This window comes from Bactrocera tryoni, chromosome 2 (genome assembly GCF_016617805.1).
Source record: "Bactrocera tryoni isolate S06 chromosome 2, CSIRO_BtryS06_freeze2, whole genome shotgun sequence".
In the NCBI taxonomy this organism is placed as follows: domain Eukaryota; kingdom Metazoa; phylum Arthropoda; class Insecta; order Diptera; family Tephritidae; genus Bactrocera; species Bactrocera tryoni.
In genome coordinates this window covers 20,224,189-20,236,579 of record NC_052500.1, presented here as the reverse complement: position 1 = coordinate 20,236,579, position 12,391 = coordinate 20,224,189, and the positions used below count along the sequence as shown (strand labels likewise).

At 36.5% G+C, this 12,391-nt stretch overlaps 2 non-coding genes across 2 annotated transcripts; both read left to right on the top strand.

Annotated features, from left to right (window-relative positions):
- The first annotated feature begins 7,646 nt into the window (after positions 1–7,646).
- On the top strand, positions 7,647–7,719 carry Trnav-aac. Its single transcript has one exon. It is a non-coding gene; the product is annotated as a tRNA-Val (tRNA).
- A 3,732-nt stretch (positions 7,720–11,451) lies between these two features.
- Positions 11,452–11,524, top strand: Trnav-aac. Its single transcript has one exon. It is a non-coding gene; the product is annotated as a tRNA-Val (tRNA).
- Positions 11,525–12,391: the final 867 nt, after the last annotated feature.

The following is a 12,391-nucleotide window of genomic DNA, read 5'->3' as shown; positions in this document are numbered from 1 at the left end:
TGGCGATGATTGCCTATCCCATAGCAGAGTGCACGAGTGGTTTCAACGTTTTCAAAGTGGTCGTGAGGACATAAATGACAATCAATATGTGGGCCAATCAAAATCCGTGTTCACTGGAAATTCCATCGAAAATGTGTGTGAATTCATCAAAAATCAGCCGAAATCATCATTGAGATTCATGGAAATGGAATTGATCATCGCCAAAACATCGATTTATCAAATCCAACATTCGAAGAACATCATTGTGACCGATTATTTGACCAAAACTCACATTTTAACCATTAACCATTGCCCGTATTCACCTGATATGGCATCGTACGATTTCTTCCTTTTCGGAAAAATGCTTTTGCCCATGAAAGGAAAGCGTTTTGCGTATCGTAGAGGCTATCCGTTGCGCTTTATGCCACTGACATACTATTGGCGCGGCTATACCGGCCAACGAGCTAAAATACTCTGCTTCTGATATGCTTTTGGATCCGTGCAAAAAAGCTGCAGCTGAAATTGAAAAGAGACTATTTTGAATAAAATAAGAACTAGTTTTGCTGAAAAAACATTTATTCTGCACTTTTTAAGTTCTGTTTACTTTGGAACGCACCTTGTATATTCAGAACTGAGTTGTATCAATTGTGCTTCTCTTATTGGAAAAGTGTATATAAATATGTGGTTTGTCTGTGGCAGAATTAAAGTATTGTTGCGTCTGTTCTGAATTTATTGTGAGCGTCGTTGAAAACTTTTTCACAATATTGCATGTCTTGCAACTTTTTTCGTTACAAGGAAAAATGTATTCTCCTTAGTATCGTGGTTTTAGTTAAGGTTCTTGGTTGTGCTCAAAATCAAAATTTTGAGAAAAATTTTTGAAGATTCCAACATTTTTCGAATCCATCGATCCGTTTTCAAGGCGATATTGTACTAAACTTGAGAATCAATGCACTTGTCGAATGACAGCGAAGCTTATGTATGTATAAAGATCAGGAGAGAGTTCGACCGTCTCTAAGATATTTGTATATATTTGTTAATGGAACCGCATATATAAATATATCTGACCTTTGCAGCATTCCTCAAATTATTTAGGGAATGTTTTTTGATGCTACAACGACAGCAAAGACAACAGTTCTACCTAACATCTAGAACGTATTCAGATCGTTGTATTTGAATTTACAAAGACTTTTTCGTTAGATAATAGAATACTCATTTCATTCGCTGAAATCTGATCTAAAAACAATTTAGATGCATCACAAACTACCATCATCGTACGCTGTGGCAAGAAGATACTGCTAATGGTGCCATATGTTCTTTTGGGCCATCAAATCAACTGTTTTGAATTCAGATATTTTAGTGGAATTGTTTACACAAAACTCAAGTTCAACCCCTTCACACTTCGACCTCTTACGCTTCGTAGTATAGCATCATCAATCCAATTGTAACCGCAACATTTAGAATTACAACTTAACTGTGGCGGCACCGTTAAACAGGCGAAATTTATACCTTCATATCGCCGTAGGATAATATAAACTGCTGACAAATGTTGCTGAAAGTCAATGCCAATGCGAAAAAGATAAAAACACTATTTACTCAGCATTTACAACAACTTCGCTTAATGCACATGCGCAACTGTTAGAATTCATTGTGATGTTGGGTGGTTGCACTTAGTGGAAAATTAAGCGTGTATAAGGGTTGCCCTCAGCAATTTTTCGTTAGGTGCCCAAGTGGTAGGACAAAGTTTCGAATTTCTGTAAAAAAAACATAAGTTGAAAATTTCGGTACAAAATTTAAAAGCAAATAACAATAACGCATACTTTTAGGCGTGGCTGAACGGCTTAGGACGTAAACAAAAGCATGAAGGACATTTTTATTTTTCGTCGGCACGGGCGTCTGAAAATTTGTGCAGGTACTTGAGTTGTTTGGTGTGCAGTCGGCGTAAAAACGATCTTTGCAATTTGATGCTCGCACTCAAATGCAACCCAGAAGCGGTTCTTTCATTACACACATATTCATGAATATCCGTACATGTCCTCAACATTAATTTATTGTGCTGAATAGTAATTTGAATCTGCCGAGCTGCCGTAAAATAATTTGTAGACGGCATATGTATTATACACGCTTACTAAGATGCATCTGTTTGCCGTTGGTTTACCCCATGCATTCCAGGCCGCCCTCTCAGAACCTGTTTTTGCTATTATTAATGGCACCCTCAGTCCCTGACGTAATTGTGGCTGGCATCATTAGGCATCGTGGTAATCCTGTTTGTCGCTTTTGCGCGTGTGTGGTGTTGCGCCTGTTGTGTTGTTGTTGTTGTAAATTTGTTGTATTGCCATGTGTAGAGCATCTCAGTGACATTCAGTGGGTTCTATCAGTAAGCTGGTGATTTTAGTATGGGTGTTTTTACATATGTGTACAAAAATATCTTATCCACTCAAAGTATTTCGTCAACTTGATTGTTACATTTCAATGTCTCCGTTGCAGGCATTTTCCGGCTTAATCAATAACGATGTTCGTTTCGTCACTTTTCTGCTTGCATCGAAAATTTTACATTTGAAAGCAGCAAAAAAGTTAATCAGTTGAATTCAATAAAACAGCCAATCGACGGGTTCAAAATCTGAAGTTATCTGCTGACCGGAGCGTTTTCACAATAAAACCATTGATTGATGCGATATATGGAAAGTGGCGCCGTCTTGTTGAAACGAAATGTCGCCAAGAACACGATCACGATGGTTCCACTGGCCCACAAACCACACCAAACCGTTCTTTTTTCTGGCTAAAATGGAAGCTCTTGAATCTCTTCACGTTGCTTTTCGTCCCAAATACGGAAATTTTGTTCGTTTACGCATCCATTGAGCTGAACGAAAAATGTCGAATCTTCTTGGAACTTTTCAAAAGCGCCAAGTCTCTTCTAACGTCAGTCCGAGTTGCTGCTAACGTGGCCGAATCGACTCTGCGGTCTTGTACAATTTCAGCTCTGCTCCCAGGGTGTTTTCTGCGCCCTTCGAAAAACGAGACTATTTAACTCAGTGCCATAAACCAGGTACCAACGTGCTGTAACCTCGCAGTAGTTGAGAATACTAATCGAGCTCCTGCCCTTTCGCAGAAGCAAAAATTAATACCTATAGGTATAAAGTGGATGTGGACTCTGAAAAGGATATGTATTAATGATTCAAAGTGAAGTTTACTACATATTTCAATATTCATTGCGGGCTAGTATCCATTGGGCTAAATAGCTCGATGCAATCGACAATGAGGTTAAGCAAGCCTATTCTTCTGAGTGCACGGTTAGTGAGCTCGAGACTAATATCGGATTTATTTACTTTTCTAAATTTGTACATTGATGCTCTATATTGCTGTTACCTTAATGGCAAACTCCTCTACTAAAGAGATGTCTGGAAACCCCAACTACAGTAGTAAGCTCCGAGTTAGATGACATTGTTGTTATGCCCTCTAGTCTAAACCGACTGCTGACTTCGCTTTTTGTTCCGAGATAACACAGGTTAGGATAATAGGGTTGATCCTTACGCCAAAGGTAGTTGGATCTGACTATGACCGTTGATTCTTTTTGATACCCAAAAACCCATAAAATTCTATTACCAGATCCTCATAGAACGACGAAGGGTTTACAATCTTTATTCCAAAAATTTGTTAAGTGTGTGTGTCGTCCGCGAGTTTGATGCCTCTGCATTTCTGACCAGCTTTGATCGTCTGTAAGCGAAATCAAAGTCAGTTTCTACTATCGTAGTGAATGCACACTTCTCTGAAAGAAACTGCAGGAACATCTACTGCTACCCAAATGGCAGTCATATTCGCTTAAAAGCACTACAGTGGTCTAGTAGTCTAAAGCTAGAGTTGATGGAGAGCTTCACAGATAACTCAAAGAGGAAATAAAATCAAAAAACCGGCTTATGCGCTATTATGGAATTTTGTTAAGTATACGTGGAATAATTATTGAACTCGGGGCTATAATTTACACTAAAAATAAACATGAGAACTTATATTTCTTGTACTTGTTTTTCTGCTATTTCAAACAGAATTCGAAATACTTTTTATATACGAAACTAATTCTGCCGAGTGAAAACACATGCCTTATCTCCAATTGCAGCTTGCATTGCGATGCTGAACGTAGTTAGGTCTCAGTCAAAATTTCGTATTTTTTACAATATAATTTCACTGCTGTCTCTTATGTTATGTTCTAAATAAAGGTGTCAATCAAGCTGTCAATTTTCCAATTAATTATATTTCGGGACATTTTGTGTGACACTTTTTCATGTTATTGTCCTTAAAGGCTAATAAGATCCTGCACGAAGTGTTGCACCAACACTTTGGACATGAAAATTGCTGCTATTACTTGCATGTATATTTGATTGTTTGTATGTACATACATAGATAATGTGTGTGCCGCAGTTGTATAGTTAGTTGACTTTCACTTCATTTGTTGGCAAAATGAAAGGCAGTTAAGCGCACAGGAAGCCAGGAAGGTAGGAATGAAGTGATGCAGTCAGTTCGCCAGTTAGCCAGCTAGCAGCTTGCGGTTCTGCTTTTATACCAACAGCAGCAACAATATCGAATTGAACATTATTATTACAAGCAATTGGCAACAGGACATAAAAAGGATATGGAGAACGCTTGCAATGAACATGCAACATTTAGGCCACAAAACTTCAAACAATTGACGGGAAAATGTTGCAGATATGTGCAATTAATATATACATACATATTTACAAGCGTACTCTACACAATACAATGCACAGGACAACTAACGAACGCGGCCGATCAGGCGACCCGTGAAGACTTTGCGGCAAAACAAGGTCAACAAAACCAAAATAAACAGCTGTCCGATTGTTGATGTATAGACACACATACCTCACGTATTACGACAACAATTTTAAAGGTGGCAACTGCAACTACAAAAGTAAGCGGAGCAAATGAAAAAGGGCTGTGGTGGCAAAAGTCAGCAGCTGCTAGTTCAGCGAGCAATACATACATACGTGCACATATGTATGTATTCATTATATTTATATGTATGTGCAGTATATGTGGCTATATGTAGATAGTTACTCTTAGGTCCTTTTCATGCAACGCTGCCTGCCGCAAAAGGCCATAAAACGCTTAGCCATACAATTACTCCAAGTATAACCAACGAAGTATATACATATGTACATATGTTTGTGCGTTCGTAAGCACACGCATTGTGGTCCAGAGTGTCATTAATTTAAATGCAGGTTTTAGTGTTTAATTGAACTGCATACAAAGAGGCCCCGAGAATAGAACAGCTGTAGAACAGTTCGCCCATTACAATCACCTCAATTTGAAAATCCTGTACATTCGATGTGCATGTACATTTAATAGCTGCCAGGATGCAGGTTGCATGTTGCAACATGTTGGGTGACAAATGTTTGCTTTCGTCTTCAACTCAAAAGGGTTTTAAAATTTTTACCGCTTGTGATTTGCCGTTTCGGTTGCAGCGAAATTTTAATGGTCAGCATGTGATAAAATCAACTTCCGGAGTAGAAAAGTATGTTTGGTCAGCCGTGGGTGCATATGTGGCAGCTGCTGCTGGTGCACATTATTAACATTGAAGTACAGAAAATTTAATCTGGTATCAAGTACTCGAATGGACGCTGCTTTATTGATTCAGTTCAGCTTTGTGGGGATATTAGATGGGTCCAATTCTGTACCTTGTGGTATGTTCCAATAATATGATACCATTTTCAATCACGAAAAGTTTAATAATTTGGATTACAACCGACCTTTCAATCTACCTACCAACTTTTATAACCAATCACGTCTAAATAGACTAACTTTCTTTCAATGGAAAAAAATTTTCATAAATTTCAAAGTAGCTTTCAAAAGCACAAGAAAAGCTTTCTACATGAAGTCCATAAATTTTAAAGTAGCTTTCAAAAGCACAAGAAAAGCTTTCTATATCAAGTCCAAAGTAGCTTTCAAAAGTACAAGAAGAGCTTTCTATATTAAGTCCATAAATTTTAAAGTAGCTTTCAAAAGCTTAAAAAGAGCTTTCTATATGAAGTCCAAAGTAGCTTTTGAAAGCACAAGAAAAGCTTTCTACATGAAGTCTTTTATAAGTCCTAAATCATTGAGTAATGTATAACCATAAAATCTCAGGATCGAAATTGGGAGGATCTAACAGATAATAAGATATAATATCTGTTATGCGAAACAATTGTCGAAGTACTTTTGCCACTCTGATTGTGGTATCTCCAAAACAAACGTTCAATCGCCTATTCATTTGTCGAAAATCTTTTTGTATTTTTTACGTACGAGAATAAAAAGAGGTTATTCGGTGTCAAGTTAGGACTATATGAAGGACGACTCATCAAATCGATGTTTTGAGAGCTAAAAAATGCAGTTGTTTCGGTCATTGTGTCAAAGCTCGCACTGTCGTGGCAAAGATTGATCTTTGGCAGTTGAGTTTCCTGATTCGTCTTAGAGTGATCTACGGCCACGATTGAACTCTTAATACCATCGAGATACCATATACTGGCCTTTGATGGAGAATCATCGCCAAAAATTTAATTAAGTTCATCGATGCATTGTTTCTTAGCTAATCCACGTCGAAAGTTGTACAAAGTAAGCGCGCGAAAATGTTCGTGATTTAATTCCAGTTTTTGGCCGAGATGAATATTTTAAGTTACTGTAAATAACACAAGTAGCGCTCGTATGTTGAATAGTTCTGAGCATATATAACACGAAGAATATTAAACTTACCATAATGTTGTGAGTTGCGACATTGCAACACCCGGGTTGCCACATCTCGAAATATAAAATGTAATCTACATACGTAACTTTTGCAGAAGTATCTCGTCTGGAGTCGATAGAATGTACAATTTTCGGTACGCTCTCGACTGGCCAAAGGCTTACATTACTTAATCCTCTCTGTTTTTATTCAAAGGATTCACGAAAGTTTAATTTACCATTTACGAAGTTAAATTTTTTCGAGGTAGAATGTGTCTGCTCGCTTTATTTGTGTTCAGTGCCCTTGTTCAAAAATTTCCATGTCAACCCAACAACAAAAAGGTATCGAGTTAAATTCAAAATAATTATTTCTTCCGTATAAATACCTCACTAAATTGTTATGACCCCATTTTATTCTAGGTATATCTGTGTAATTATATCAGTATTTTGACTTGCACCAGTAGTTTGTTCGATTCGCCATTCTGTTAAGTTTGTGAATTGAAAGCAACTTTTATCTCGTATTGCTAAGCTTGAGCTAAAATTTGGTTCATTGGCAATAATTTTATTGCGCAATTTTAATACATATTATCCGGTTACCTTATGTATTTATTTCATATTTATAATAATAAAAAATATACATATATTTCTTTTTTGAATTTATTTCACCTATCAGCCGATATGTTATTGCATTTATATATTATGTTATTATTTATACATACATATATTAAATTTACTTAATCTTATCTCGGTTAAGTAATAAAATGGTAATAAATACCGCACAAAACACACATGAAATTATTTGCAATTCATTGAAGCACACGCAAATGAACCCATAAAGTATATATGTATAAAAGTATATACATATGTATATACGTATATACTGTGAATAAATAAAGTAGTTGGATTCTTTGCCTGCAAATAGTTGGCGCAGAACCACTAGCGTCTCTGACAAACTAATTCCAACTGTTTCCGTGGTGTAGTGGTTATCACATCCGCCTAACACGCGGAAGGCCCCCGGTTCGATCCCGGGCGGAAACAGATAGAACTTTTTTTATTTTACACTTTTTTATACTCTCGCAACAATGTTGCTAACGAGAGTATTATAGTTTTATTCACATAACAGTTGTTTGTAAGTCCTAAAACTAAAAGAGTCAGATATAGGGTTATATATACCAAAGTGATCAGGGCGACGAGTAGAGTCGAAATCGGATGTCTGTCTGTCCGTCCGTCTGTCCGTCCGTCTGTCCGTCCGTCTGTCCGTCTGTCCGTCCGTCCGTGCAAGCTGTAGCGAGTAAAATTGAGATATCATGATGAAACTTGGTACACGTATTCCTTGGCTCCATAAGAAGGTTAAGTTCGAAGATGGGCAAAATCGGCCCACTGCCACGCCCACAAAATGGCGGAAACCGAAAACCTATAAAGTGTCATAACTAAGCCATAAATAAAGATATTAAAGTGAAATTTGGCACAAAGGATCGCATTACGGAGAAGAATATTTGGACGCAATTTTTTTGGAAAAGTGGGCGTGGCCCCGCCCCCTACTAAGTTTTTTGTACATATCTCGGAAACTACTATAGCTATGTCAACCAAAGTCTACAGAGTCGTTTTCTTCAGGTATTTCCATATACAGTTCAAAAATGGAAGAAATCGGATAATAACCACGCCCACCTCTCATACAAAGGTTATGTTCAAAATCACTAAAAGTGCGTTAACCGACTAACAAAAAACGTCAGAAACACTAAATTTAACGGAAGAAGTGGCAGAAAGAAGCTGCACTCAGGCTTTTTTTAAAAATTGAAAATGGGCGTGGCGCCGCCCACTTATGGACCAAAAATCATATCTCAGGAACTACTAGACCGATTTCAATGAAATTCGGTATATAATATTTTCTTAACACCCTGATGACATGTACGAAATATGGGTGAAATCGGTTAGCAACCACGCCTTCTTCCAATATAAAGCTATTTTGAATTCCATCTGATGCCTTCTCTGTAGAATACGAGTATAAACATTAGGAACCAATGATGATAGCGGAATAAAACTATACAAAAATACGGTATTTGAAAAATATGTAAATGACGTATTATGAAATCTCGATTATCACTTTACCATGCGAGAGTATAAAATGTTCGGTGACACCCGAACTTAGCCCTTCCTTACTTGTTTTTCATAAAGTTAATGTATCAGTTATGTTAAATTTTTTTTGATACGAAATAAATGTGTTCCCAGACTGTTTCATATGTATTCGAATTCATTTCAAAAAGTTAATGCGTAGTGCTTTTAGCATCGACAAAGAAAAATATCCAGAAAAGACAATATACCAGTATCAAAAATATATTATTATTTCGATTATGAGAACTTTGATATTGATATTTTGGAGCATGCCTGATAGAAGTTTTTATTTTCTCTCTTAAGGGCATTTTAGATCTATGTATTATATTTATATACAAGCATAATGTGTAATATATTGGGTCGTCCCATGTCCCTGTTGTTATTGAATTTCTTCCTAGCCAACTTCACACTTAACCGCTTTATCATTTTATATTTAAACAGCTGATTTAGTAAGGCTTTTTGTAAAATATTTTCTTAAATAATTTTCATTTGGTGCCTTATCGAAGATGGAAGATCGAAACAGCCTTTTCGATATATTTTACTGTTTTACTATCAAAAGGCAAAAATGCAGTTCAAGCTAGGCGAAAATTATAATATATACATAAGTATATGTATATAGAAGAAGCTTGAGAGTTTGCTGAAAGATAAAATTATAAATTAAATTAACTCGACTGTTCACAAGCACATGAAACATCTACATAGGTGCCCAAGGTTCTTACAGAACGAAATTTGCTTCGTCGACTGGTGACTGTGATATTTTCTATCAAAACATCAAAGAAGTAAACCATTTTTAAAGCGCATTGTTACTGGCTACGAAAATTGGATTGTTTACAAGAATGTAAAGCACAAGAGATCATGGTCTAAAAGGGATGAACCAGCTTAAACCACTACAAAGGCTGATAGTCACAAAAAAAAAATAAAAAAAAGATTAGGCTGTCTGTCTGGTAGAATTTCAAAGAGATCGTTTATTTTGAGCTTTTGCTGCCCTACGAACAATTCTGAAGTATATTCCGATCAGCTGGACAAATTGCGTAATGTACAAGACAGAAGTGGCCAGTATTGATCAATAGAGAAGTTGTAATGTTCCATCAAGATATTCCGAGACCTCAAACAAGTTTGATGATTCGTCAAAAGTTTTTGCAACTTGAATGGGATGTGCGACCACACTGACCATATTGTCCAGACTTGGCACCTTCGGACTACTACTTTATCCATTCTCTGAAACATTTTTTGGATGGTAGAACTTCAACTCAAATCAAGACGTCAAAAACCACTTGTACCAGTTTTTTGTCTGGAAGAATCAAAAATGTTATGAGCGTGGAAACAGTCTCTTGCCCGAATGCTAATAACAGTTATTGGATCATTATGGAGAATATACATACTTATAATTATAATCCTAAAAATGTTTTACACACTAAAAAAATCGTGTTTAAATTTCACGAAATTACTTAGTGAACGACCAATAATATAAAATTTGTCATTTTCTCCTACATTTTTAAAAAGTTTTGACTTATGAAGCTATAAACATACTCTTTCATTCCTAAACATAGAAGGCCAATTAGATTAGATTAGATTAACTAAATAAATGAGGATTGCACCGCGATCTAAGGTCTATTGTGCTCTCTCCTAAGTCATAAGAACTCACTTAGTCCCAGCATAATGTTAAATTACAATTCTCAATAGCAAAGAGGCGTTGTGATCCCTATTTCGAAACCTGGATCCAAGGGCTTTTAACCTGCGCTTACAGACTGCTCAGCAGTCAATTAGCAGATGTTTGGAAGTTTCAGATTCCATGTCGCAAAACCGGAAATTTGCAAAAGAAGCTAGGTCTATGTTATATAAGTGTTTCTTGAGCTAACAATGGCCAGTGCTTGAGTTTGTCTTTTGAGATTGTATCCGCCCATTAGCAACTTGGCGTGGCGGTTGCCTTGGAGTTGTTGCCAATACCCCTCGTGCCCACTCCTTCACCCTTGCGGCGCAGTTCCTTTATGGTATGAAGGCTAACAGCAATGAAAAGTTCGGGTCCTACGATTTTACTGGATGCTGCGGAACGGGCAAGTCATCAGCCAGTTCATTCTCGGCTATAATCTTATGTTCGGGCATCCAATAAGGTGAACTTGGTCTAGGATCTTATTGACTGTTCAGCCGTTTTATACACTCTGGCACCAATATCGATTTGATCTGGTACGCAGAGATCGCTTTGAGTGCCGCTTGACTGTCTATGACTAATGCACTCCATTCTGTTTAACCTCAATTCTGACAACTTTTATTTAATACCTGAAAGAGATTTGTTACTCGGTTCTGTTTCTTGAAAGATATATTAACAACACCTAGAACTGAACATCCACATTCTTTGTCTATAGCTATATGGTTAGCATTGAAAACGGAGGACCTAGCTCCAGTTGTAAGGGATTGTTTATTTACAATTAGATCTTCTTGAAATAAATATAATAATAATAAATATATGACAAGCACATCTAAAAATCGTCATCTTTTGGCTACTTTGCTATTGGTTTGTGACTTTGCTAATAATAGTTGGGCGACATCTGCTGTCTAAGGTGCACAAGAGCAAGTTCTTCAATGATTTTTTTTGTTAATGTTTTGGAAAAACTCTGTGAAGTGATTTGTGTTTGGTTTTGAGACTAATGGATGTCAGCTGTTTCCGTGGTGTAGTGGTTATCACATCCGCCTAACACGCGGAAGGCCCCCGGTTCGATCCCGGGCGGAAACAGGCACAAGTTTTTTTTAATAATATTTACCTATTTATTTATTTTCTTTTGTTTTATATATGCATTTTTAGTTTTATTAAATTTTATTTAAAATCTGTTCCCTGTGAGCCAAAAAAATTTCAAAGAATTTTTTGTGTTGAGTTGAATTATGTACTTTCTGTGGTAAATTAATTAAAATTTATTATTTTATCGCTCGAAAGAAATATAATCTACGAGCAATAAAGCAAATTTTCTGAAGTCAAACTCCCTACATATATTTTTCATATATTTTTTTTGACATTGTCATGCACTTGTCACAAAATAATTAATAAAATGCTGGTGGACTTTCGCCAGACACAAAGTGTTGTAACGGTTCATAAAAATAACAGTAGTATAGCAAAAGAGCAGCATAACATTAAATACTTTGTGAAAAAATAGTGTGGGTTCTCGAAATATTTACATACATAAATGCGCGTGTGTGAATAATCACCAGCAACGACCTTGCCACACACTCGCCTTCTTACTTCAACACTTTCATGCTGCGTCGCTTCCCCTGTATTATGCAATTGTTTTCGCACACGCTGATGCTTAAGATTTATCCGCAATCATGCCACATTCCGTATATTTGAAAAGCTTACATAATTTCTAATTTATTTGTTGCATTCCAACACGCAATTGTGCGCCGTCTGGCGTGAGTATGTTGCACTTGCTACGAATTTGTATGCAGCGTTCATTGACTCATGCGGCTATTCATTCTGTTGAAGGAATTTTTTTTTGTTTTTCATAGCAAATTATTTTGTAAAAAATTATAAGATTTTTCTTTCGTAATATACACATTTTTCAATATACATATGTATATTTCAACATACACTTAGAAATTATTATTTTTT